We start from the raw sequence: 27,164 nt of genomic DNA on the forward strand, positions 1-27,164 counted from the left end.
GGGAAAACACCCATGGCTCCGGTGGGAGGCTCCGACAGGGATTGCCTGGAGTTCCCCAGCCGAATATGGAATATAGTGCAGACACCAAAGGACGGGACCCAGGACCACCAGAGTGTCCCGAGGAAGGAGCCATGGCATGCTGGGTTACATGGTTATGTGATACATTGAGGAAAAAACCCCAAACCCAAAACAAACCAAAACAACACAATAAAAACCAACCTGTCCTTTCCTTCTAATTGGAGACTTCTGCTTGCTCAAAATTGCTTCAGTTTATTAAAAGCAACCCCTCAGTGTGCCTTCTGATGCTAGGAGCTGCTGATTCTGTTTGTTTCCAGGAAGCTGCCGCAGTGTTACAGAAATGTACTGGAGGAAGGAGGTTGAGGAAATTCAGTTTTCCATTGGCTGGGCTTTTGGCAAACATGCCAGGTGATCATCTTTGCCATTTGGACTGCCATGTGGGAACTAGTTGGGGATGCCTCTTCTGTTGTCACCCAGCCGTGGCTTGGTGAGTCCAAAACCAACCATGAATAGGACTCTTTTAAATAGTGTTCAAACACACATGACAAAGTGAGGACCCCAAGGAATAAAATGAGCTGGATTTTCCTTCTTTCTGGGTGTTCGGTTAATTAAGCTGTATGGTTCTCTTTCCCATGAGTGGAGTTGAGCGTTTGTGTTTTTTTTTTTTTTTTTTTTTTTTTTTTAGGATTTCTGGAACTGGAAGGTCAAATAGATAAGATATCCTCCTTCTAAATTTTTTTTTTTTTTAATCTTCATGTTGCTTCCTTATTTTGAACTCCCCAATGCATTCCAAGTTTCCCAAGCAGGAGAAACACATCCTGCAGAAATGAGACTTGGAGACCCAAAGGAGGTGGAATTAAGCCAGTTGTGGACGATTCAGGTACCTTATGGTGCATGTCCTCAGCATTCACGGAGACCTGTGCCAGCAGCGTTTGTGTGTGCGTGCGTGGGCATCATGTGGAGCGTGTGCGGCTCTGTGTCTGCGTGTCTCTCTGAGAGGGAGGGAAAGAGTGAAGACGGAGGAGGCTGAATGTTTGGGTTTTTATGTAATTCATGCAGAGCATGTTCGGTGCTGCCAGGCAGACAGCCACCCATCCCTGGACTCTGCGGCTCTGGAGGGCCTGTACGGACCTGATCTGAATGTTAAATGCGGGAGACGAAATTAGCATACTAACCAAGGACGTCAACCCCTCCTCACAATCAGTAAATGGCTGTCTCCTCTCTCTAAAGCCAGCACAGCCATGCACGCCAGCCACTTAACTATGTCCTCTGCCAGGTCCTTTTTTGTGTTTGTTTTTTTGTTTTTGTTTTTTGATGAAAGACTGGAAATTCATTAATGAGGAGGGAAGGAAGGGCTTCAAGGGGTTGTAATGAAAACAAATGATCCTCTTTAAACCTCATGACGGCCAATGCTGGGGCGGGGGTGGCGGGCGTTGCTTTCTGCTCTGGGGCTGGAGAATAGGAAATTCCACAGACAACAGGCCACTTGACGGGAGCCAAAGAACACTGCTTGGAATACTTCTATGTGGCACAGCCCGCCATGACCAGTGTGTCTGTGTTAATAAATCTAGACCGAGCTTTATTTTCCTAACACTGAAAGAGAAGTGTGGTCTACCAGATGTCTTTCCATTCAGGTGCAGGTTATCAGAGTTTCTTGACCTTATGAGGGTAGGAAGAGCATTCTGGAATCTTTTGGTTAATGGCCTCTTGTTTTTGAACTGATACAGAATTTTTCCTTTGGACTATGCGTTAGGCCTTCTGTAAATGCAGTGGTTGCTTTTGTTTTAATCTCTGTCATATAAGAAAGCACACAAAAGAAAAAGATTTGACTTCTACTTCTGTGGAGCCCTGGACTAAAGTTAACAGAATGCTAAGAATTGATAATCAGACTCTCCTCCCCAAGTATTAGGGCTGGTGAAAGTTTACTTCCTTCTTTATTTGAACTGCTTGAACTTCCAGAAACAAACTCCTTTCCTTTAATTGTGCTTTATTGGTTTGGGTTGAAACTAGGGGTTATATACTCTGAAATCTCCAGGGTCCTGTGGGCACCAGCTTGAGGAGGCAATAAGGAGGAGTGGGGCTTGGGGTGACTGGGGGGAATGTCCACCTGGTGTGTGTGTGGGAGCCCTGCTGGTATTGTCTGACCTTCTGAGGTTCCCAGAGGTGATAGACACTGGCATGCTTAAATATAAAACAGAGCAATTTAAAAGCAATCTATGGGTAAAATAAAATACATTTCCAAAGATAGTCCTGGTCTACAGCATGGCAGTTTGTAGTCTTCATTTTAGTCTAAAATATCCAGCACAGGTATTTTTATTAGGTATTTATTGAAAAATGTAGGTACTGCCAATGACTGACAAATATCCTGGAAGAGTGTGTTTCTTCGGAGTAGGAGGGAAAGACATTTAAAACAATGAAGGGGTGGGGAGTGGATTTCTGTATAGACTGCCTGCCCCGGTAGCAGGATGGTGGAACATCAGCTTCCTCTAAGGTAGTGACCTCCACCAGGATTTATTTCCAAAGGGTCATAACTGGAAAGATTAAATATCTATAAAGAAATGAGGTTAGCCTATTTTTTTTCATGGATCTCTCCATCCGTTTTTAAAATGAGTAGAAATTAGGGCTACTTTAACTTTCTTCTTTTTGATTAAAAAATGCCTTCTTCTGTATCCACAGAACTCTCCCTCTCAAGTGGGTAAGAAAACTTAAAAAGAGATAGAGATCCCCAGAAGAGAGAGATCCACCTGCAGTTTGGAAGAAAGTTTTTCCCTGGTGCCTGAAGTCACTGCAACAGAAAAAGACACTCTGGCAAAAGGCAAAGGGCAGCAAGAAGGCCCCTCTTCTCACACGACGACGTCTCACAACCATCCCGGGCTTTCCAGTTTCCAAGGTGTTCTTCACACGTATCATCCTGTTTAATTCTCACTCTGGCCAGTGATACTGGCGAGACAGATAGTATTTGGCTTATTTTACAGACGAGAATACTCAGGCTCCCAGGGAGAACTTGCCTAAGGTTAAAAGCTAGAGAGAGACAGTCCTGGGTGAACCAGGTTTTAATCTGATTCCACTTAATTATTCCCCCTATGCCATCATGAAAGATGTCCTCTTCAGAACTCCTGGCCCAGAGCTTCCTTGGCCCTCCCTCTGACCCCCTCCCTCCCTCACTAGGAGGTTTTTATCAGGTGGTCCATGTCATATGTGCCACGTGCAATTTGCAAAGGCCCCTCAAATCCTATCAGCAGTTAAGAACTGCTGCTGGGTTATGAGTGGCAATTGGAAAAATCCCCCCTTAGCTTCTTGCTCCCCTCATTTGCTTCTATCTCCTTCCTTCCTTGGAGAGTCAAGTTTATCCAAAAGCAGGTCTGTGTTTACTACTTTGCCACTTTTGCATCTTTACCCAAGGCAACCTGTTTCCTCTCCTACCAGTGGCCCGTGAAATGGTGCTTTTCTTCCCTGCATCATTGAATTCTGGTGACCACTCCTTCCTCTCTGAAACTTCCCCTCTGTTGTATCTGGCACCACTGTCTTCTTCCTTCATTTCTGGTTACTTCCCTTCATGTTGCATCTCAGACCTGTGTTCCTTTAAAAAATTTTTTTTTCGTCATACTTTAAATATTAGTGTTCCCAAACAGGGTTCCTGTGGCTTTCTGTTTTTAGTTGTACCACACTGCTTTTTGCAGTGTAAACCATTGGCTTCAATGGCATCCCTAAATCAATCATCAGATTACTATCTCCAACCTAAACCACTCTCCTGAACTCAACCGCAGGTATCTGGCTACCTGCTTTTGCCTCCTTGGGATGGGTCCGTGGAACTTTTTACTGTCTTCCTTCTTCTCTCTTAGTTTATTTCCTTAGTAGCTCTTCCAGCAGCTTGATTGCTCTCTTCCTCCTCTCACATGCCTGTCCCTCCATGCATTCTCTGTGTTACTCTAACTGGTCCACAGAGATTGCAAATGTGGTGACTCTGCTGGCCCTTGTGAGGTCCTCAAGAGAGCTGCACCTTCACACGAGGCCTGCAAAGCTCCTCTGGCTCCAGGCCTTGTCTCTCCCCTGCCATTTCTCTTGGGACTCTTCCATCTTGCACTCTGTGTCCCATGCTGTGGGATGCCCACAACTCTCTCATGCCTATGTAGATCCTGGTTCCTGGAACGGTCAATTCTACTTGCTTCACTGGCTAGTTCCTCTCCACCTTCGGGACTGTTTTGGCAAGAAGCTTACCCTCCCCCTTCAAGCCTCCACTGGGTTTTGTGCTGCCCCCAGCCCCCTACCCCTGGTTCCCTCTTCCATGACTTTTATCTCACTTTTACAATAACTGAGTTCTCTAGTTGGATCACGAGATGCTTAGAGGCAAACTGCTGCCTTTTATCTTTTGTTCCCAGCACGGAGTGCAGGTCCTGATATAAATTGGATGTTTAATACATTAATATTACTCTTTTTATTCTGAGTATCATAACTACTATTTTTTCAGCTGTAAGATTACAAGGTCTCCCAAATAATCAAGGTAAAGAAAATATAACGACCGTTTTCCATAGAGAAAACAGGATTTCCTATAGTGCAGTTCTCACCTACATCAGTTTTTGACTTCTGTCTGGAGAGAGACAAGTGTGAGGGTGGTCTTTAGGTGTCTGCTGATGCGGTAGAAACTTTAGAGTTAATTAGAAGCTCTGGCTAAAGCTGGACTTCCTTTGCGGAGTTCCCGGGAGGAAACAAAAATTAACGGTTCAAGGTTCCTATTAGAAAAATGGCTTGTTTCCCTTAGGTTAGGCCTCAGGGAGTTTGTGCCTCTCTCTGCCAATTCTAACATGTTTCCACTTCCTTTAGACCGGGTACATTTGCCACCTTAAGATGGGTCATACTGAAATGATGGAGACTCTTGGGGTCTCTGCATATCTTCCAGCAGCAGGAGATCCTGGGGCTCAGTACCCAGCAGATTAGAACAGTGAGAAAAATCTGCTCATCGTAGAACAAGGAATAGGTGTGGTTTGTAAGTTCTCATCTTCAATAAAGCAGAAAATGGCACAGGATCAGTCATGCTAGACCTCCCTGGAAGGCCCAAGAAAAGTCTGGAGCCATTATTAGAAATTCCTAACCTTGGAAATATTATCCTTTGCAGTAGTTATGTTCTACAGAGTCACCCCAGACATTGAATTATGAATACCGAGCCACTGCTTCTAAGAGAGCCAGAGGGTTAGTTTCCTGTGAACCTAGTGACACTTTCAACTGATCAATACATAGCCTTGTGTGTTTCTGGTTAAGAACATCTTATTAAATATATATTGTTACTTCATTAACATTGAACTCACAGTCAACAGTACCCTCGGACAAGCCTGAATGAAGCTTACGTAATGCACGTGTTTTCTTTGTCAGGCACATCACAGCCTTCTTGTCTTTGGGGACACTAGATAGCCATATGCTTAGGGAGGGGCATTTTAAACAGTGAAATCACCAACACAGAGCACATAATGTGAAAAACGTGGTCCTGTGGAAAGAACACTTGTTTACAGAATGAGAAATGCAATAAGAAAGCAGAGTGTGGCCTTATTCGACCTCAGCTGGGAATGTTGGGTGACTCAGACTTTTCACCTCTCCGCACATGTCCATGAATAACCACGAGTGTGGCAAGCACTGATTCGAAGTCACAGCTTAACTTCAGGGAGCAGGCAAATTCACAAACACAGGATCTGTGAATCATGAGCACTGAGTCTACCACCAGAAATATATTGATCAAACAGTAGAGCTTTTGCTTATTTCCAAATAGAATACAATGTCCTTGCTCAGGGGCCAATTCTGACTTTGAAGCCCACTTTAATTTGTAAAGAACTTGTACTTTCTGGTGAAGGATCCTCTTTACTTAGAAGTCTTCATGTAACTGGCGCTCAATAGAAGTCTGATATTGCGGGTGGGGTGGTGTTTTTTTTTTTTTTCTTAAAAAAAAAAAAAAAACAAAAAAACAAAAAAACAAAAAACTGGTTTGCTGTGATGAGATGCAAAGACTGGGAGATCAATTGGACTCCACTGGAAACCGGGAGAATCCTCCCAGTGCCTATGATTCAAAGGTGGACTCAGCATACACAGGACTTGTGTTAAGCATCTGCCAGACACAGAGGAGATCCTTGATTGTCTTACAAAGTTATTCTTCTGAGCTAAATCTTGCTTTGAGTCACATCTTCACTTAAATTTCATGTTGCAAGTAGCTGCTCTGAGATTCATTTGTGCTCTTTTCTTTATTGATTCCCATCGTGTTGCAAAGAATGGATGCAGAACTAAAACCTGACACGACCCTTTTGTACAAACCAAAGGCATGCTTCACGTGGGTCTCAGAAGTCAGGAAAGGGGGTAGGTTGGGAATGTGGAGTGGACACAGAGGGGAAGCATGACAGGAATCAGACACTGAGGGTTCTAGAAACACGCTTGGAGACTTAATGCGTCTGCACAGAAGTGTAATCAGTTCAGTTCCAGTGGGACCGAAATCTCTACTCTGTTGTTTATTAGCGTTACAACCCTAACAAAGTTAGGCAACCTCTGCGAAAACTGTCCCCTCTTCTGTGAAATGGACCATGGTAGTATCAACTTCTTGGAAAGACTGTAAGGATCAAAGCAGATAATGATGTCAAATGCATACATAATGTATATTTAAGTCCAGGAGAAAATTCTACGAAAATGGAATTATTAAGTTGGTAATTATTGCTTTTGTTAAATTTTTCCACGTTCCTAACTAGCCATCTGACTTTGGAGTCATGCATATTTATGAAAAGATGGGACACTGAAAGTGAAAAGATCTGCTCTAGGCAGCTTCCTAATTTTATAGAGGAAAAGTCAGCTGTGCAGGATCTGGCCTGTGCAGCATCACATAGCTAGTCAGGGCAGGATCAAAAGGAAAGCCAAAGTCCTGTGCATCTAGATTTTCCTTCCAGATCCTTCCACAACTATTAACTGTCTACCACCCCCACCCCCGTCCTAGTAGCCTGGCAATCGTCACACTGTGGGTTACTCTCTACTTTGGCAGAAAGTCTTGTTGTTAGGAGCATCAGCCAATTAGAACTTTGCAGAGTGGGATCCACGGAGTACGACTTCTTCATATTTCCTGGCTCTACGTATAAATAGCTATGAACCAATATTTTTCACAGTATATTAATGCCAGACAAAGCCAGAGGATCACAAAGGCCACAGATGGAATGCTTTTTTGAAAAGGGATCAATTATTTCTGCAGTTCTCTGTGGCAATTTGTAAGACGTTCCCTTGGAAAAGCCCATAGGGAAATGCTACTGGATATATAAGCCCCAAAGCTTATAAGTGATCACACAGTAATAGGACAAGAGACGATGCTGGACAAACTGGATGAGGCTGGTGACTTTCTACCAAGCCAGTCTCACTGAGTGGAAGAGTACAGACTTAGAGTGCACTGTCCAAATGGTGTGTGTGTCTGTGCCGGGTGGTGAGACGGGACAGTCCTGGGAAAGTCCTTGTAAGAAGTGGGTGGTGCCATGGGGTGATGGAGAAGTGGGTGGTGCCATGGGGTGATGGAGAAGTGGGTGGTGCCATGGGGTGATGGGCCACGTAGCATCAGGCAGGAACTTCAGTCCAGAAGGACAGAGGCACTAGCAAGAACACTCCTGAGATGCAGAATGAGTCCTGCTGGCAAAGTGGAGGTCAGAGTCTGGGGTGTGGGTCAAGTGAGGGAGCCAAGTACTCTGAAGGGCGACAGAAGCACCAGAGTTGGAGCCGATGTCACAGCTCAGACTGGACCCATGTCTGCTCAGGTGAATTGGGCTATACAAGCAGGTATCAAGACCTGGAAGTGATTAGGCAGGTCTGGTGGGATTGGTGAGCCCTCACCTATTTCATCACAGGGACTAAATCTCTGCTGCAAAAAACTCACGCTTGAGCAAACCACAGTACTTCTCAGAGGGTACTATGTGGCCTGGGAGGTGACAGGCAGGTCTTCCTGCTCCTCTAGGCTGTGTCCTACTCCTTCTCAATTCCTCACCCATTCTTTCTTTTTCTTTTCTTTTTTTTTTTTTTTTGTGGTGCTGGGGATTGAACCCAGGGCCTTGTGCTTGCAAGGCAAGCACACTACCAACTGAGCTATATCCCCAGCCCCCTCACCCATTCTTGTCCTCCTCCTACTCAGACCCAACTGAACAGATGACCCATGAATGCTGACAGAAGATGTAACTTGATCAGAATATCTGCCTTGTGAAAGATCTGTCACTGTATTTAATCTGCCAAGGTAATAGGTTTAAGAGAAGCACAGCTGAAACAGCTGACCCACTAAGTTATTATATTTGCATTTTATATTGAACATGCCCATAATATTCTCTTTGGTAGATGGAACTGACATTCCTGTATGATGGTAAATACTAAATCGTGAATAGTTTTCTTCAGGGTTTTGCTTCAGTGATTTCAGCACCCTATCTGCATAGAAAAACATTGCAACAAATACACACCAACATCCGACATAATGTGCTTCTTGGTATGGTCTGTTTGGATTTACACAATATCTTACTTATCCAGAATGCAACTATTCAACAATGACCTCACTTATCTGGAATAAGCAATAAAAATGATAACAATAGTAGTAAAAGCCCTCTAACAATCCAGAAAAGTTGTCACTGAAGTGACATCATGGAGGTTCAGAAACTGCAGAGAACACCTCACAGTTTCATTCCCTGTTGGATAGAGGCTCCTTTTAAGTAATGGGTTTGACTGTTTGGTGGCTGGCCAGAAACTCTGGATAGGTAGTTGCCCTGTAGAAGCTGCTCTCTCTCGATAGAAAGGGTTACTAGGGCAGGATTCGGGCTCTTCCATCTTTGTTAGTATGGGATACTCATGAAAGCTACGTGGGGTGTGTTGGCCCCTGTGGGGAATGGGAAGTGGCAGGGTTTTTTCAATACAAGGGGATGCTCCAGGATCTGCAGTCCTTTGTGGTTCCTGGAGACTCCCCCTTATTCGGTTGCCACTTCTTTAGAGAATCTATGAGAATATCTGAATTGGAAAGTGGAGGGCAAGTGTCAAGGGAGCCCAAAGAATTCCGGGAAACGTTGCTTGTCATACCAACTGAGCTGAAAATCTAATAGCAGCATCCTTGGGGATTTCTCCACCCCCAAGCATGGCTGGGGAGCAGCAGGAAGAGCTGCTGGGAGTATTTTTGAGTGGCAGATGAAGGAACGTTCTAGACAAGTATTCATTCTGAGAAGAGGGTTGGGCACATAGGCACATTCAAGAAGAATGACATGGTAATCAAAGAGGTCCCCAGAAGTAAAGGGTCCTGATTGATACCAGATCCTGCTGGCAGTACTCACTGATCACTGGGGTCTGGCTTCCTCCTCATGGCCAGGTATTTGGAGGAATGAGGCTTTGCCAGCAATGGGCTCCTGAGTCATAAGGCTTGACCTCCCCGTGTAGATGTGGAACTGTGGGCACAGGGCTCAGTACAGGAAGTCTAAGGATAAAAGGATTAGGACCCAGGCCAACTGGATCCCTAAGCAGCCGATTGGGTAACTTAGACACCTGTTGAACCCTGAGGAACTGGGTGGGCTGGCTTTTGATGATACTCTTGTGGAAGAGGAGTCTTTCCCAGCTGACTAGATCTCTTGATGAATCTTGATGAATCAGTACTGACTGTTAGTGTTGTCCTATTTATTTAAAAAAAATGAGGGAGCCATAGCAACACACTTTCCTTCTAAATGCTCACATCTGAATATAAATCTATTCTTTAGGTATGAAATTTTAAAAATAAACAACAATTTGAGGTCTATTTTTTCACTCCTAAAACTTGCAACTGACTTCAGTTTCTAGATAATTAAATTTTATAAGAACTAGTAATTCTAATAGGGTCCCTTCCTTCTTGATTGAGAAATGGGAGGCTTTAGAAGCTTTGCAATACAATATTAAGTGTCTTTTTAGAGGGGAAGATGTATTCTTTTATACTCCTTGGTATATGTGCACATTTGTCTAAAGTTTTTCAGGCACTAATTCTCAGTGTGTGGGTGCATGTGTGTGTAAGATATGTCTATGTGCATATACATGTATGTGTATACGTGTCTGTATATATATGTGTTTGTGTTTGTGTGTATGTGTATACATGTATCCTGTGTATGAAATAGGTCTCAGTGTATATGTGCATGTGTATATATAGTGTATGCATTGCACCTCTGTGTATATGTGCATGTATGCACACATGGGTATGCATGTATACTGTGTATATACTAAGTCTGTGTACATTTGTGCTGTGTGCAGTATGTGCATATGTGTTGTAGGTGTAAGGAGGCTACAGAGGCATCTTCCCTGCAGGCTAAGTAAGCAGTCGAATGCCCCATCCACTTTTATGGCCCACACAAGTGAGATCAAAGATGGTGCCTTCCATCTTTATATTAGATGAAGTTTTTACTTTTGTAAAATTGAAAACCATGTTTTTAGTCCAAAAGACTGAGTAGGATGATACTTTGAAGATAATTCTAGTCATTTAAATTTAAGGTCCTGAAAAAAAGTCCAGTCTATGGTCCAAATCTATTCTCTGGCCCACAGCCCAAAGCATTTTTATTATATTGAGAATTGGATACAATCTCATTCACTTTAAGCTTTTGTTATTCAGTATTTTGTTCTTTGGAGATAAGCTAACAAGTGTCAATGGATGTGTTGGCCTCAATAACATGTCTCCTTTCCTTGAATGATCTATTTCAGTTGCATTATTGCCATTTAAAAATGGCCTGGTGCTTGTGGTTACACTTTCAGTGAATGTGTAAGGGATGCTGTTTCCCCTACCTGATTTTGCCTCCACAGTGAGTGACCTGTTTGGAGAAGAAGTCCTTAAGTTATTTTCTTTGAAACCATTTACAAAAAGAGAACATGGAAAGAATTATCTGCGTACTGTGTTCTTGCATGGAGATTGTCCAATTACACTGTGATTTAAGTTTTGAATGAATGAAAATTCAACTGTGGCCTTTTCAATAAATAGTACTGACACGAAAATAAGACAAGACAAGAAATCTATCCAAAAAATGGGTAAAAGTCTTGAACAGGTGTAGCACTAAAAAAGGAATCCAAATGGCCAATCAGCGCTCAGATTCTAACCGGAATGAGAGAATTCTCCCAGGCCCACCAACTTGGCAAATATCACAGTCTATCAATAGCAGCCTTGGCTTGGGTGTGACAGAGGCACTGGAACTTCATGCATTGCTTGCGTGATTTGGCTCATGCTTCACTTTGTCTATTTTTAAAGCAGAAGGTGCTTTTTGAATAATTTTGAAGCCAGCTCTGTGCTTTTCTTTCCATTCAATAAAAATTAGTGTACTTTTCCCACGGGTCTGGGATATTATTATCGTTCCTTCATCAGCAGTGATGTGCTAGTTGAATACAAATACACAGGAAAACCCAACACAGCTACACATCAAGATACAATGTACCATTGTATGTGGTTGGTGCTCAAGAATCACTAAGTCAACACAAGCATGTCTGTCATATAACAAAATATTTCTGAAATAAAATATGAATATAAATTATAATACATTCTAGCTGTCCAGTTATTTTGGTTTGTGGGTTTACTTTTTTATTTTTTGGCACTAGGGATTGAACCCAGGGATGCTTAAACACTGAGCCACATCCCCAGTCCATTTTTTATATTTTATTTTGAGACAGGTTCTCATTAAGTTGCTTAGGGCCTTGCTAAGTTGCTGAGGCTGGCTTTGAACTTGTGATCCTCCTGCCTCAGCCTTCTGAGTTGCTGGAATTATAGGCGTGCACCACTGTGTCCGGCTTGTGGGTTCATTTTTTATTGTAAAATTTATATAACAAAAATTTTCATTTAACCATTTCTTTTTCATTTTAACCATTTTAAAGTATATGATTCAGTGGCATTATACATCCAAATGCTGTACAACTATGTGTTCTGTTTCAACACTTGTTTTAAGGTCTTTGTTGGAATAAACTTTTATATTTCAAATTTCTTCTTCTTCATTCCAATCTCCTCCAGTCCAGCTCCTCCTTCTTCCTGCATTTTGCCTTTTGGTCTTTGCCAGCTCATGCCTCCTTCACAGTCTGAGTCATGTGTATTAGCACATGTGTGGGAGAACAGATATTTCTACATCAACAAGACTTCCTGTCCTTCTGCAGTCTGGCTTTGGTTTGTCCAACCCTGGAAGCTGCGACATAAACCCTGAATGGTTAAACCTAAAACAAAACAAATCTACTAGGAAATCATGGACTCTTGCTTTCAAGATCCTCTGGGACCTATCGCACATCATCTAAAGTACTAAAGATGACCATCCCAGTCTTAGTGAAAGTACTCATGATATTAATTCACCGCGTGGGTGGAATTTCTAACTTGGTCTCTCCTGTCAAACAGTGAAGACTTAAGGTGTGGATCATGTCATGCTGCCTATGTGACAACACGGTAGTGATGATGAGGATGACAACAGCTAACACTAAGCCCTTTGACACCAAGCAGGGCTTGACGTCATGTGTATTACTTATCTCATCATCACAGTGACCTTTAACAATAGTAGCCAACTCATACGTGAGCAAACAGAAGCTGGGAGAAGCAAATGACCAAGTGTCCAAGGTTAGGACACTTGGCGCTGTACAGGGCAACCCCAGAGCCTCACTCTTAAAACCACACCGACCTGTGTTTAAGAACAGAACCCAATAGGATGCTGTACCCCTGCATCCTCCTGGGGGAGAGATCCCTTCGAGGGAAGATGGCCAGCAGCAGGAGAGCAGTTAAGAGTAAAATATACCCACACCCCGCCTCTACTTCTCTGGGAGTCACTGAAATGGGGGAGGGAGCTTGGAGAACTACTGTCCAGTAACAAGTGCTAAAAGAAAGAAATTTGGAAAAGAAAACCTATGGCAGTTCAGCTAGGAGGAGATTATTTTTAGCTGGTGGGTGGATAAGAGTTGAGTATATAATGTAAAGCCATCAAAAGTTTGTAGCATAAAAAGAACATCATGGAAGTCATGCTTTCAGGAAAATAAAATTGCCTTGATGAGTCTGATGGATTGGTAAGGGACAAAGATTTAAGGTGCAAAGGCCAGCTGAGAGGTGTCTATAGGTGGGGAGGGCTGGAGCTAGGGTACTGGCCCCAGAAACAGAGAGGCTGGGAAAGACGCTGGAGAGGAAGCTGGTCAGGGCGATGAATGTAAAAGTCAACCTAATTGCAAGACTCCATCCTGCATGACTGACAGAATGAGGGGGTCTCATTAAGAGAAAAGGGAAAGCTGGAAGGAGAAGAGGGCATGGGGCTGGGAGTATGGGCACAGAATGTGAAGCTCTGGCAAATTTAAGGTACATTGGGAATTTAAAGAGGGAAGTCAGAGCTGCGTGCGACCTAGAGTTCGTGCCGAGCGTGGAGAGTTAAAGTCGTGAAAGTTGATGAGAGGTGAAGGCAGAGAAGGCAGAGCCTAAGCAAGAGTAAGGAAGACACAATTTGGGGAACATTTCTATTTAGAGGCAATAAGGAGAGACATCAGAAAAAGTAAGGTCGGTAGGCAGGAGGAGAGCTTAGAGCAGTATACCTAGAAGCCAAGCGGGGAGGAAATCTGGAGAATGAGGGACTTGATGGGTAGGATTTGATGGGCCATGGAAGATGAGACCCAAGGGGAGGCCCTGGGTTTGGCAGTAGAGACTCGCAAGGAAGCAGCCTTCCCAGAGCAGGGTCATGAGGACAGGGCAGCAGGGCTTGGTCGGAAGCAGGGGAGGTAGCAAGCCCAGAAACGTCTGTCAAGCAGTGTGATGATGAGGACAGGAGAGATCCTTGAGAGCGCAATGGGTAGGGGATCCGGGAAAGTTCAGCTTCAGGTGGAGGAACCGATGGGTGTGAACCAAGGGGAAGATCCGGTGAAGCAGGGGAAGGTGTGTGAGAGAGAATGGAGCCATCCACCCGCCTGGAGCAGGCTGGGGAGGCAGCTGAGGGTCTAGAGAGAGGGGAGCGTGTGGGGAGGAGGACCTTCCCTTCTCCAGCACGCACAGGACGGAGTGGGCAAGGAGAGCCACAGACACCGGGGAGAAGAGGAGCATGGAGGGACCCTGAGGCAGGTCACCTCTGGACATGGCAGGAGTGTGGCAGTGTAGGAGCTTATACAATAAACACAGTAGGAAATGTGGCAGGGAAGTAAGAGTAAACAGAAAGCAGAACGTACTGAGGAGGAGCGAGCCATCTGAGGTGGGACGAGGTACGCACAGGGCGAGTCCCAGGTTAGTTCTACAGCTTTCTTTGTGCTGGACTAGGTAGGCGGGGGGCAGATACGTAGAAGCAAAGAGTGGAATTAACTCGGGTTTGAGAATTAGAATATGAGGCCAAAAGGGGGCCAAGGAGTGGTCAAGGTCACTAAAGGACTGGTTAGGAAGGCAAAAGGACTGAAAGATAATTGATTAGCCTGGTGGCCCTGGAGGTGTCCTTTTCAGATGCCCCTTTAAGATGACCTGCTCTGGAAGCATAGCTCCCTGACCACCCCTGCTGTCTTGTGCCTTTGGAGTCACAGTATCTGCTCAGTTCGTGATGCTCCAGTCAATGACCGAGCCAGTGCTCCCCCAGCCCCCATCCTGGGACTCCTCCACCAGGCAACGTCTGCTTAGGCACTGCTCTTTGGCTTGGCTGAGGTTCTTCTTTGAAGTGCATGTAGTCTGAGGCTCTCACTATCCAGTCCTTCCTTCCTGACCTCCTTCACAGGTGTTGGAAGGGCCTGGCATTTGAAGATGCTCCCTTCTACCCCTGTTCCCTCTCCTTTTGGATTTCATAGGTGTTTCTTCTAATAAATCTCTTGATGTCTAATTCTGTTTTGGCTTCTGCTTTGCAGGAAGTCTTGAAGGGACATATTTGGTATTGCTAGCCTTAATTGGAGGATCTAGAGACCGAAAGGTGTAGGCAATCAGGTAGACTACAAACAGGTAAGCCTAACGTTCACATAGTTCTTCTTTGAAATAGATTCACAGGAAGCAAAATTAATGCAGAAAATCCCCTGGACCCTTCACCTAGCAATCTCCAATGGTAACATGTTCCATTAGAGATTGCAGCACAAGGTTAAAACCAAGAAGTCGACATTGATATAATATTGTTAACAAGTTTATATGATGTCATGCAATCCATTTCTCATTATGTCTCTGTCCACCTCATAGATATATTGAGATCAACTTCTTTACAAATAGCGACTTAACAGTTCTTTTTCAAGTCTGCTAGCTTTATAAGCACAATGTTTGTAAGATGTTTAAATAAAGCTTCAGGTGGAGGAACAAATAAAAAATAGATGTCCACTGAGAAGTGAACTTTCCATCCATCCATCCATCCATCCACCCTTGCTCAGCTTTTCCTAGGTGTCGGTAACTACACACTGAGTCTATTGCACTGAAACGTTGATATAAAAATGGTTGCAGCTGCCATTTCTCTGTTTGGGCTCAGATGCATTAAGGGACTGGGATGCACAGTTGTTTGAGGGGCAAAAGACATCCAGATCTGTCCTGTGACCATTTCGATATTGGCAATAATTCAACTGATAGCTACCTTATGTTCAACGGCCAGGATCCTGCCTTTTTATGAGTCATTGTAAAGTGCCAAGTGCATTGACATATACTTCATAAATGCTAAATAATAACAAGTCAGTGAACCTAGAAGTATTGGATTCAGTATTCGAGACATTAAATCCAAGATATGCTGTTCTAGAAGCAAGGCAAACAAATAAATCAACCCCAAATCAAATAAAGCCCACATCCATCCCCAGCCAGCAGTAGGGGTTGTCTGGATGTTCTTTATGGGTGAGTGGTTCGCTCATGAAGGGGCACTTGTTAGTATTTTACCTGACAGATCACACACAATGCCTTGCCTGGGATTTGGGAGAAGAGTTTTATATCCAATCCATAGCAGACAACAGTGACACTATATTCTTAAGGCTCCATTTCCCTTTATTTGATGCTAGAAAATCATATCAGCTGAAGCTCTGGAGAAGAGCAATAGTCACCCCACTGAGCAATTAGACCTATCCTGGTGGAGAGTCTCTGTAGGCAGTACTGGGAGACACTGGTTTTTTATTTCAAAGTCTGGATTTAGTTTTCCTCTAAGACATAAGTCTCTTTAGGGGTCTCTGTGATTCCTTGAGAGCTTGGGCCCACAACCTAGAAAGGCCAAAATACTCACATAATCCTGTACTGGCATCGGAAATGGACTACTGTACAGTTTGCATGGTTTTCTGATCTCAGTCTAGAGTTCTGGCCATGGTGTGGTGCTGTCTGCCTTGGGACCTCTGGGCCTGCTTCCCTCTCTCTAGGAGTCTGCCATCTTGGTTCTACATATTTACCAAACATTATCTACTGGAACTCACACCTTTTACTGTGATCCTTGGGGACACAGCCCAACCCTCCAGACCCAGAGACTGACAGCAGATTGCAAGATAGGAGGTGACAGATGGACTTGGTCACATTTGGAATATCATCTAGGAGGAGGCATCCTCCTTCAGTGGTTATTTTCAAAAGAATTATCCCCTTGCTCAATGGTAGCCACAGGGAGGAGAGCCAAGAAGTCTGTAGCAGATACCCAGATCCGGCAAAAGAAGTGGAGAGTAGAGTCCTGTGCTAAAGGGTATGCCAAGGATCAGAGGCAAAACAGTCTTGGATGCTGATCTTGTTATTTCTTCTACACACATGATGAGTTCAAAGAGTTTTCGTCTTGAGCAGACCCTGCTCATCCTATCTATGACACCAGTGGAGCTGAAGTCACTGCCAATGGTTAGGTTGCAGGTTTCTCAAACATTACTTCACATCCCAATCACCTGGGATTAAGAAGGAAGATTTCTGCTCTTCAATCTCAGAGATTCCAACCCAGTAGACTGGGGCTGAGAACTGGGGAATTACATTTTTAGCCAGCACTGCAGTGGTGGAGGGATTTGGAAATCATTCTTTACATCAGTGTTTTTCAACCTTTGCAAGGCCAAAGAATCAGACATTTCAGGAAAATCTCTTCAAAATAATTCAGTCCAAATTTCTCATTTTACCAAAGAAGAAACTGAGAGGTCACATAACACTCTCATGGTCACTCAGCTACTTAGAAGCAGAAAGTTAGGACTAGCGGCAACATATAGTGCCTCTTGTATCAGTATGCTGTTTCCTGTGGTGAATTTCCTCTCTTTTACATCTATTTATGAGCTGTACATAAGTGGAAACTATAACTCATTTGAATTATAATCTAATGGTATTATAATATGAGCTAAATGACAATTACAATAATTTTTATATCCCTTGAAACAACTGGTAAGAATTTCAGGGTTGCTAAAAGAAACATTTGAAAAATGAGTCCAGAGAGGAGCTGGACCTACCTTGTCCAAGTCTGGTGAAGCAGATGAGTAGGGACTTCCAGAAGTCTTCCAAACAGGCACCGTGTCTGGGTTTGCCAAACGAGTGCCTACAATAAAGCCAAAGTAAAGAGTTGTAAAAATGTGTGTGACTTTTTTCATTCATTAAGAGAACAGCAAGTGTTCTTCCCAAGCTGTGCCAGAATCAACCCAGATTTGGAGTGTCCTGATATTGTCATCGTCTTCAGACCCATCACTCACTTTACGCTGCATGGGCATTGTTAGGTTTAGCCAAAAAAGTTCTCCTTTGCCCAAATTCCAACTGTATTAGCTCAGAGACTCAAATGAATTGTTAGAAGACTCCTCTGATATGGGCCTTGAGGTTTTGAGAACTTGCCACTCATTTGCTGTTTTGATTCTTCTTTTTAAATACAACAGTGAAAAACAGGTCACCATGTCAAATACGTGAAGCTAGGGAAGGCAAGAATAGTGACATCTCTTCGTGATTTAATAGGTTGCAATCATTGATTGGTTGATTCATTGATTCATTCATTTATTCAAGAAATATTTATGAGTTACATATATGTTTTGAGACAGGTTCTATGTTGCGCCAGCTGGCCTGGAACTCGAGATCCTTCTACCTCAGCCTCCCAAACAGCTGGGATTACAGGCATGTACCAACAAGCCTGGACAAATTACATATTGTGTGCATGTATGAATGTGTAACAGTGAATCCCAAGATCATGTATACTTTTAATGCATCAACAGAAAAAGAAAAAAATTTCCCCTAATTATCTTAAAAAAAAAAATGATTTATGAAAACCTATGTGCCGGGTAGTTGTTCTACTAGAAAGAGGTTAAATCTTACCCAGATGAAGCCGGGAAAGAAGGAAGATAGCATTACAGGTTCCTCTACTCATTTTGTAGAAAGGTCAAGTTCTAATAGCTTTACAGGGAGGCATTAGAGCACTCAGCTGGGAGTCAGGAGACCTGCGTCAAGTTTTGGGTGAGCTTGGACTAGAGGTAGATTTCTCAGCCTCAATACTATTAAGATTTTGGGTCAAATGATTCTCTATTGTGAGTGTGAGCACTGCCCTGTGCTTTGTGGGATATTTAGTTGCTTCCTGGTCTTTCCCCACCCATTACAACAACCCAGTGCGTCTCCAGATATTGTCAAATGCCCCCGGGAGGCAGAACAGTCCCTGGTGGAGCACCACCTGATTATAGTGATATCGTTCTATTTTTGAGCACCTCTTAGGGGCATGGTGGCAGGGTTCATAGGCATTATCACAGTCACTCTTGACACACCATCTTTTCGAAGGAAGCACTATTATTTACATTCTATACACAGTAAAACCGCGGCCAGTGACATTCAGGAAACCATCCAATATCACACAACTGGCAAGTATTGGAGACCTGAACCCAGGATTATTTGATTTCAAAGTTCATGGTCATTGTTGCCAACTTTTTTCTTTCGCTATGAAATATTTAAAACCTCAGAAAAACACAGAGCATAATTTAACAAACACCGAAATACTTAGCACCCCAAATGCAAAGATGCTAATATTCTCGTCCAATTCACTTTACATCTATTTTGGGTCCAATGAAATGTTGTAAATACAGAAAAATCTCCTTGTTGTACTTTCTTGATCTTGTCTTTCTTCCCCCAAATCACCATTCCACTGAAGCTGATACCATGTTCTCCCAGGGGAAGATTCTAGACTTTTCTTACATATATATAAATATATTCATGAGCGCTCTTAAAGAGTGTACACAAAGGCACACATTCTTTTTGCAAATTACTTTCTTTAATCACCACAAAGTTTTTGAGTTTTTTTTCTAGGTTAGAACTACAGTTTTTTTTTTTTTTTTTTCAGTGCTGGGGATTGAACCCAGGGCCTTGTGCTTGCGAGGCAAGCACTCTACCAACTGAGCTATCTCCCCAGCCCAGAACTACAGTTTTGATCCTTGTTTCAATTGCTATATTATAACAGATGGACCACAGCGTATTCAATCATTCACCCTTTGTTGGACATGAAGGCTGTTACCCATTTTTGACTATTCCAGGCAGCATTCTTGGGAACATGGTTCTTTGTGCGTGTGAACATTTCTCCGGGACATACAGCTAGATGTGGGATTCCTGGCTTTCAGAACATGCACATCCTCCACTTTATTAGATATTGCCAAACTGCTCTCCGAAATGATTGTACGAAATTGCACTTCCTCCAACACACTATGAGACTGCTCATTTCTTCACATCCCTGCCAGTGCTTGGTATTTTCAAACTTTATAATGTTTGCCAGTCTGATTGGGGTGAAATAGCATATAATTATTGTTTCAAAAGCCTGTGTTCTTAACCACTACTCTTACTGTCTGTACTTCTTGAAATTTCATTTATGTAAAATGGAGAAAATACCTTTTTCTATTTCTTGGAGTAGTAATAAATTCTCTGGGTGTAATGTGTGAATGCATTTTGTAAATATGAAGTGCCACTTTTGTACATTGCTGGTGGTGGGAGAGAAAATGTGTACCGTTTCTATAGCAAGCAATTTGATGAAATCTATCAAAATTTCAAACACGCGTGTTTTCTTTGAACTTAAAAAATAATTTCAAAATTATAGAAAATTTGCAAAAACAGTGAAAAGAATTGCCATACACCCTGATTGTCTAAGTGTTATTTTATCACATTTGCATTGTGATTCTCAATCTTTCTCCTTCACCTCTCTCTCCAACCTCTCTTTCTATGTATTTATATACATATATATGTATATGTGCACATGTTATTTTCCCCATGACTTTTCCTCTGAACATTTTCTAAAAGCAAACACATTGTTATATAAGCACAGAGAAGTTGCCCACACCAGCACATTAACATGAACGTAATACTATCGTCTACAAACCTTATCCAAATTTTGTCCACTGTCCCATTAATGTCTATCATGATAAAAGAAAACACTCGTCCTTTTTCCAGGATCCAATCCAATCATTCATTCATTGCACATATGTCATGTCTCTAATCTCTTTTATTATGAAATAAATAACTTTTCAGGTTTTTTTTTTTTTTTTTTTTTTTTTTTTTTTTTTTTGTGTCTTTTAGGACCTTGCTTTTTTTTGAAGAGCCCTGACCAGTTACTTGGTAGAACATCCCTCATTTTTACTTTGTCTAATGTCCTCGCAATCAGATTCAGGGGGTGCATTTTGGGCAAAAATACGACAACAGTTGATGTGTCCTTGACACATTGTGTGTCCTGTGACTGGTGATGCTATTTTGATCACTTGGTTTTGGTAGGTTTACCAGGTTTCTATTTTTCCTTCTGTAATTAGTAAGTTTCTTTTGGGGAGATATTTTGAGACTATGGAAATATCCTTTTTATGTCAGTATGCAATGTATTACTATCATTATTGATTTTGTTGCACAACTTTTTCCATGCTTCAGTGGGAACTCCTTTAAGATGGCTTCTATTTCTTTTGACCTATTTCCTTTTTTCTTTGAACACTTCCTTACTTTCTGGCACAATAAGACATTCCAGGTTCATCTTGTGCCTTTCTAGCTCTTGTCCCAGAACTACTCATTTTCTAAGGATCTCTGGTTCCTTTAAATGGAAAATGGTATTTAGGAACCAAGATCAGTATGCTAGGTATGCTTTTTGTTATTGGTACACCTAAGTTTTAACCTAGAAATTTCTCCCTCGACAGTTACACTCACACATCTGTTAAGAGAATTATGTGCAAAGTTAGGAATTGAAATATTAAATACAAAAGCAAAAGATTAGACCTAACCTATGAATCCATCAATAGGGGACTAGTTAAATAAATTATTTAAACCCATATGATGAATACTAAGCAGCCACAAAAGAATGATTTCAAAAGTATAATAAGCTAAAAATAAAAAAATATAACTATATATCTTGTATGTTGCTATTTATGATCTACTGAAATGGTGGAAATATATATATGTGTGTGTGTATATATATATACACACATACATACATGTGTGTGTGTATATATATATATATACACACACACACACACACACATATATACACACACATGTATATGTGCTTATTGACAAATGTATGAAATATCTCTGGAAAAATGCACAAGAAACCAAAAATATTATTTGCGGGAAGAATTGGGCAGTTTGGGGAACAGAGGGAAGAATGCTTTAACCATAAACATTTTTAGACCTCTTAAATTTGGAACCCTATAAACTATAAAAAGTAAAATGTCAAAAAGCATAAAATCAAAATAAAGTACCATTTTGTTCTAAGGTATTCATTGCTAACTGAAGGGTCAGGAGAAACCTGTTTGCTGGGATAACTGGCTACTTGAAAGTGTAATTGCGATTTGGTTCCTATATTAGTCTTTTCTGTTACTATAACAAAATACTTGCGATCGGGTACTTTTAAAGAAAACAGGTTCGGTTATCTCACAGTTCTGGAGGTTTAAAGGCTGGGCTCTGGCGAGGACCTCTTGGTAGATGGAATCATGGTGGAAGCACAGGTGAGAGGAAGAGATCACATGCAAGGACAGGAAGCCTTGTCTTTGTTTGGTAACAACTTACTCCCATATAATTAATTGAGATCCCATGAGAACAAGCATGACTTAATTCTTTCCAAGGACAATGACCCTGATCACCCAATGACCTCGCACTAGTCCCCACTTCTTTTTTATTTTTGTTTTTTGTGGTGCTAGGAATCGAACCCATGGCCTTGTGCTTGTAAGGCAAGCACTTTACAGACTGAGCTATCTCCCCAGCCCCTAGGCCTCACTTCTTAAAGGTGCCATACCACCTCTCAACATCGCCATACTGGGGACTAAGACACCCATGCATGAACCTTTGGGAGACAAACCACATCCAGACCCAAATAATCACTATCCCTTTGTATAACTGCAAACACTCTAGCATCTCTTTTTTTTTTTTTTTTTTGGCTTAATTGCTAAACTATAGGCATAATAATATCATTATCCTGTAAGCCAGAGACAGTGCAGCTGAGCCAGGAGTAAGGAATGAAGCAGTCTGAAGATACAAAGTGGCAGACCATTGTGACTGTTAAAAATGCCACATTTTCACACTGACATGGATTTAGTAAATATTTTTAAAAGAAAAAAAATGGATGGATGGATGGTTGGATGGATAGATGGGAGAAGAATTATGTTTAATCACTGAATATCAGGGGGAAAAAAAAAAACCCTTCGAAGCACAGAAATAAATTTCAAAAGTAGTCTTAACACAGATGATGTTTAACACATTTTGTTATTTAAAGCTTCATGTGTGAACTGACCTCAGCTCCACTCCAGTGAGGCAGCACAGCCTGGCACTGAGACCATGTGTTTTGGAGTCTAGGAACTTATGTTACATTTGGGTTCTGCCAAACTGGCCACATGATCCGGGGCAAGTTATTTAACTCCTCTATGCCTCAATTTCCTCTCCTGTAAAAGAGGACTTCAAGTAGCATTGTGAGGGTTTCCAAGTAAAGTTACTTAGAATGTTGCTGACACATCTCAATCAATCGATAAATACAAGCTATAATTCTTATCACCATCAGATTCTAGAGTAAGAAGGGTCTTCAGAGCTCATGTGACCCACGTTTCATATTTTCCAGATGACGAAAGAGATAAAAATCATCCCTGAAGAGATGAAATGACTGCTCAAGTTGGAACCATCAACCAGAAGCAGATTTGACCCCAGACCAGAGGTGTCCAGGTTGCTTGCTGTGGTAGATTGTTAACAGGCACAATTTTCTAGCTCCTCCCTCAAGGAAGAGTCTATATCCCCTCTCACTCAGTATGTGGAAATGATGTTGTATGGAACTGGAGCCTTTACTTCAAGGGGTCTTGTAGCATTTACTCTCTGTGAAAAAGCTTGGACTAGCCTATGGGAAGAGGACAGGCCATGTGGAGCTGAGCTGAGCGGCTCCAGTGGAGGCCATCCTAGATGGACCAGTTGGTCTGGTAGATCACCCAGTCCCAGTGAAGCCACCCACAGATCACAGAAATCACCTGAGTTCCAACAGGATCTTCCTGTCCTACCTGTCTATCCATCCCAGCCAACCTATAGAATGATGAGCTAAATAATAAAACCTTGCTATTTTAAGTCACAGATTTCAGAGTTGTTTGTTACACAGCAAAAGCTAACCGATAGCAAACCCAATGAGACCTCTTTTCCATGAGACCACATTTATGAATCATCTCTAGATGATCATCTCTAGAAAGTCTTGGGTGAGTAATTCTCCACCTAGATGGACTTTCTTTCCCCACCTATGAGTAGCATGATCCCCCTGCCTCTGCCTAGGACACTACTGGGGATAGAAAGATTTATGTCCTCCAGAGTCCCAGACCATCATCTTCTTCCATCATTCTTCTGCTATAGCAAGAGAGATGGGTACAGGGCACTGGGTGCTGGAGCGCTTGTGTCCCACCTCTTTCTCCCCAGACTCTGGACCCCTGCTATGGGTGACACAGATCACACAGTCAGTAAATCATTTCCTATAGGATCAAGAAGGCAGGTTCTATTGTGAATTGAGCTGCTAGATTGTGGAACCAACCTAGATGCCCTTCAACAGATGAATGGATAAAGAAACTGTGGTATATACACACAATGGAATATTATTCAGCCATAAAGAATAATAATATTATGGCACTTGCAGATAATTGGATGGGCCTGGAGAATATTATGCTAAGTGAAATAAGCCAATCCCAAAAAAGCAAAGGCTGAATGTTCTCCCTGATAAGTGGATGGTGATATATAATTGGGGGGGGGATTGTGGGGAAAGAGAAGACTGGAGGAACTTTAGATTACATAGAGGGAAATGGGGGGGGGATGAAAAATGGTGGACTGAGACAGATATCACTACCCTATGTATATGTATGTTTACATGAATGGTATGAATCTACATCGTGCACAACCATCGAAACGAAAAGATGTGTACAATGAATCAAAATGCAGTCTGTAAAAATATAAAAAAACAAAAAATTAAAACATTGTAAAGTTTAACTTCATGAAAAAACAAAACAAAACAAACAAACACACACACACAAAACAAGAAGGCAGGTGCTTCCCTGGCAGTGGTGGGAAGGTGCTGTGAGGCAGGTTCACATCCTGTACTTGAGGCCAGGGGTGAGTCACAGAATCCCTGTCCTCTGTCTCTCCCTCATTTCCCCTTTTACTCCCAAGTCTCCTCTCCCCACATGGCTTCGAGGAATCCTGTCCATTTCCAGAAATAAACGAAGGGTTTCTTGGTTCCCCCTAAATTTCATGCCTCCATCCTCTATTCATTCCTCTTCCCTTCAAATTTGGGGGATCTGTTCATTTTCTTCTTTTATATTTTCCTCCGAATTTTCCTCTCACAGATGATTCCAGACATGCCAGGCACCTGTCAAAAGTCCCTGGATTCTCTCGGCTAGAATCTTGGGATGTCCTGGCACCTCCTTTTACTAGAAGGCCATGGACACATGGGCAAAGGAACAACCTGACTTCAGAGACAAGGGTAGAGTCTGCTGGGGCCCAGAAACCTGCAGAACGGCAGTCAGGGGAAGCGGCACCTACGTGAGGAGACATTAGGGTTGGGACAGGAGGTGTCACCCAAAAGCTCCTGTTAACACAGGATTGTTCAGAGGAGCAATGAGTCAATTATGAGTCCATCCTAACCAGTCCATCCTAGTTGGGATGGACTGACTTGGTGGTAACAGTAGGCAGGTGGGGCAAGACTGGAGGAGGGGGGTCACCAGGAGTCTGCCCTGGAAGTCTTCCTTGTGGCCCCTGCCTCTCCCTCTGCTTCCTGAGTCTGCCACGAGGTGAGCTGCTTTCCTCCTCTGGGCCCTTTCCCCCTGATGCGCTGCCTCACCCTGGGCCCAGAGCAATGGAGTCAGCATCTACAGACTGGAGTCCCAGGCAAACTTCTTCTCCTCTAAGTTATTCTTGCCAGGTATTTTGGTCACAGCGATGAGAAAGCTGACTAAAATAGAAGGTGAGCTAGGGTCCCTTCTCCCTGGGGCTACTCGCCTCCCAGCCTCACTTCTTGTTGGACATGGGTTTCAGAACTCCACCATCCCTGAACCCCAAAATGTTTCATGTGAACGTCACGTTTCCTCACAGACTCTTGGAATAAGCCAAGGTGGGCTGACCACTGCGTGGTTTGGAGGAAAGCCGTTTCAGCCATCTCCACTGGCCCGTGGGGTATTCGGTACTTTTGAGAGGTATTTTACCAGAGGGATGAGGAAATTTGTGTCATCACCTGGAAACTCTGGCCTGTGACCTCATCAGCCCCTCTGGAATTTCCCTGGTCACTTTTCTGTCTGATGGATATCATCCGCTTAGAATGTTCTGGGCATTTGCATCACAATGGCTGTGGTGTCCTAGGCTAGCATTGTGGCTGGCAATGGAGGAAGGTGGTTTAAGGTTCTATTCAGGATGGGGCGTTATGGGTTGCTGGGCAAAGTACAAAGGGTCCTGGAGAGGAAGGCAAGAGTTCCCAGGACACTAATGAAAATGGGAACAGCTGCTGGGCGTGGGTGTCAGACGAGCCACTTCATCTTCCAGCAGGAGTTTGCCAAACCTGACCGCTTTCTCAGTCGCTCACAGAGACTGCAGGAGTCCTGGCGATCCAGCAGCCGACTCTGGAAACAAACCACTTACTCTACGGCAATGGGACCGATGTTTTCGGGGGGCGGGGGGAAGATCTAGCTGCTCTATCATTTATCAAACTGTGGCAGGGCCCTGATTACAGATGCAAATGTAACCTTTAGGCCTCAGAGCAAAGAGAGTGCTCCCGGCCGCACCCAGTAGGCGGTTCAGGCTGAGTTCTTTTCTGATTTCCAGTGCTTTTATAAACCCATCAGGGCAAATTTTGCATTATTTTTTTTTGGGGGGGGGGGTGCAGAACTCTCACAAGTTTTAAAGAATGACTATACATTATAGTCCAGGATCCAAGAAACAAGCAGACAGCTGGGAGGTGCCGAGCATCTGGAGAGGTACCATCCCCCAGCATCCTCACCATCCCCTGTGAAGGACTGATAAGCATCAACACATCCCCATTTCACAGAAGCAAAGACAGACTCCCTAGGGCTTAAGGGGCTCTGCCATGATTATGTGGCTGTTGAGAGGCAGATAGGAGATTCAAACCCAGATATCTTGACTCCAGTTCTGGTAAACTACTTCCAGAGCACCCCTGTGGTCAAGGACATGGAAAAGCAAAAGAAAAACCATGACTTGGGGTTGTTTATGTTTCTGTGAGGACCACGGGCGTATGGCGTCACTGAACAGGGGAGTGATATCTACGGCAGAAATTGACTGGGAATAGAGAGAGGAAAGAAGAAAGAAAAGGAGGTTCTCATCCATCCTTCTACTCGATTGAGCAAATGCTTTATTTAATTACCTTTTTCCCTTTGACTGCTGTGAAATATCCAGTCCCTTTGTGACTCCATCTTGGGTCCAGGACACAGGGTCTTGGTGGTGGTGGGGCCTCTTCTATAAACAAGAAATAGCTAGCTTCCTCAAGACCACCCCCAACGCCACCAGGCAGCTAGGTTTCTGTGGTTTGACTGGGATTGGGACAAATGGAATTCGGCAGAGTGGTCGCTGGTGCTGACTAACCGGGCCAGTATTTGTCTGGCATTCCAGCCATAAGGATGGAACATTCACTAAACCTTGGGGCACTTTTTCCACCAGGAGGTGGGTTCTTTGCAACAGGAGGTCTTTTTTCCTTTGAGCCCTGACTATCTGCCATGAAAGCTTTGCCTCCTGCAACCCTCTGCCGCCAAAGCCCCCATCAATGCGCTGGGTCTCATGCGACATCCCTGAGGAGCTGCAAGGCTAGACCCCTGGGAGAGAACTCTGCTTACCGCACAAGGTCCTGAGAGACTCACTGCTT

Source organism: Sciurus vulgaris (assembly GCF_902686455.1).
Source record: "Sciurus vulgaris genome assembly, chromosome: 17".
Taxonomy (NCBI): Eukaryota; Metazoa; Chordata; class Mammalia; order Rodentia; family Sciuridae; genus Sciurus; species Sciurus vulgaris.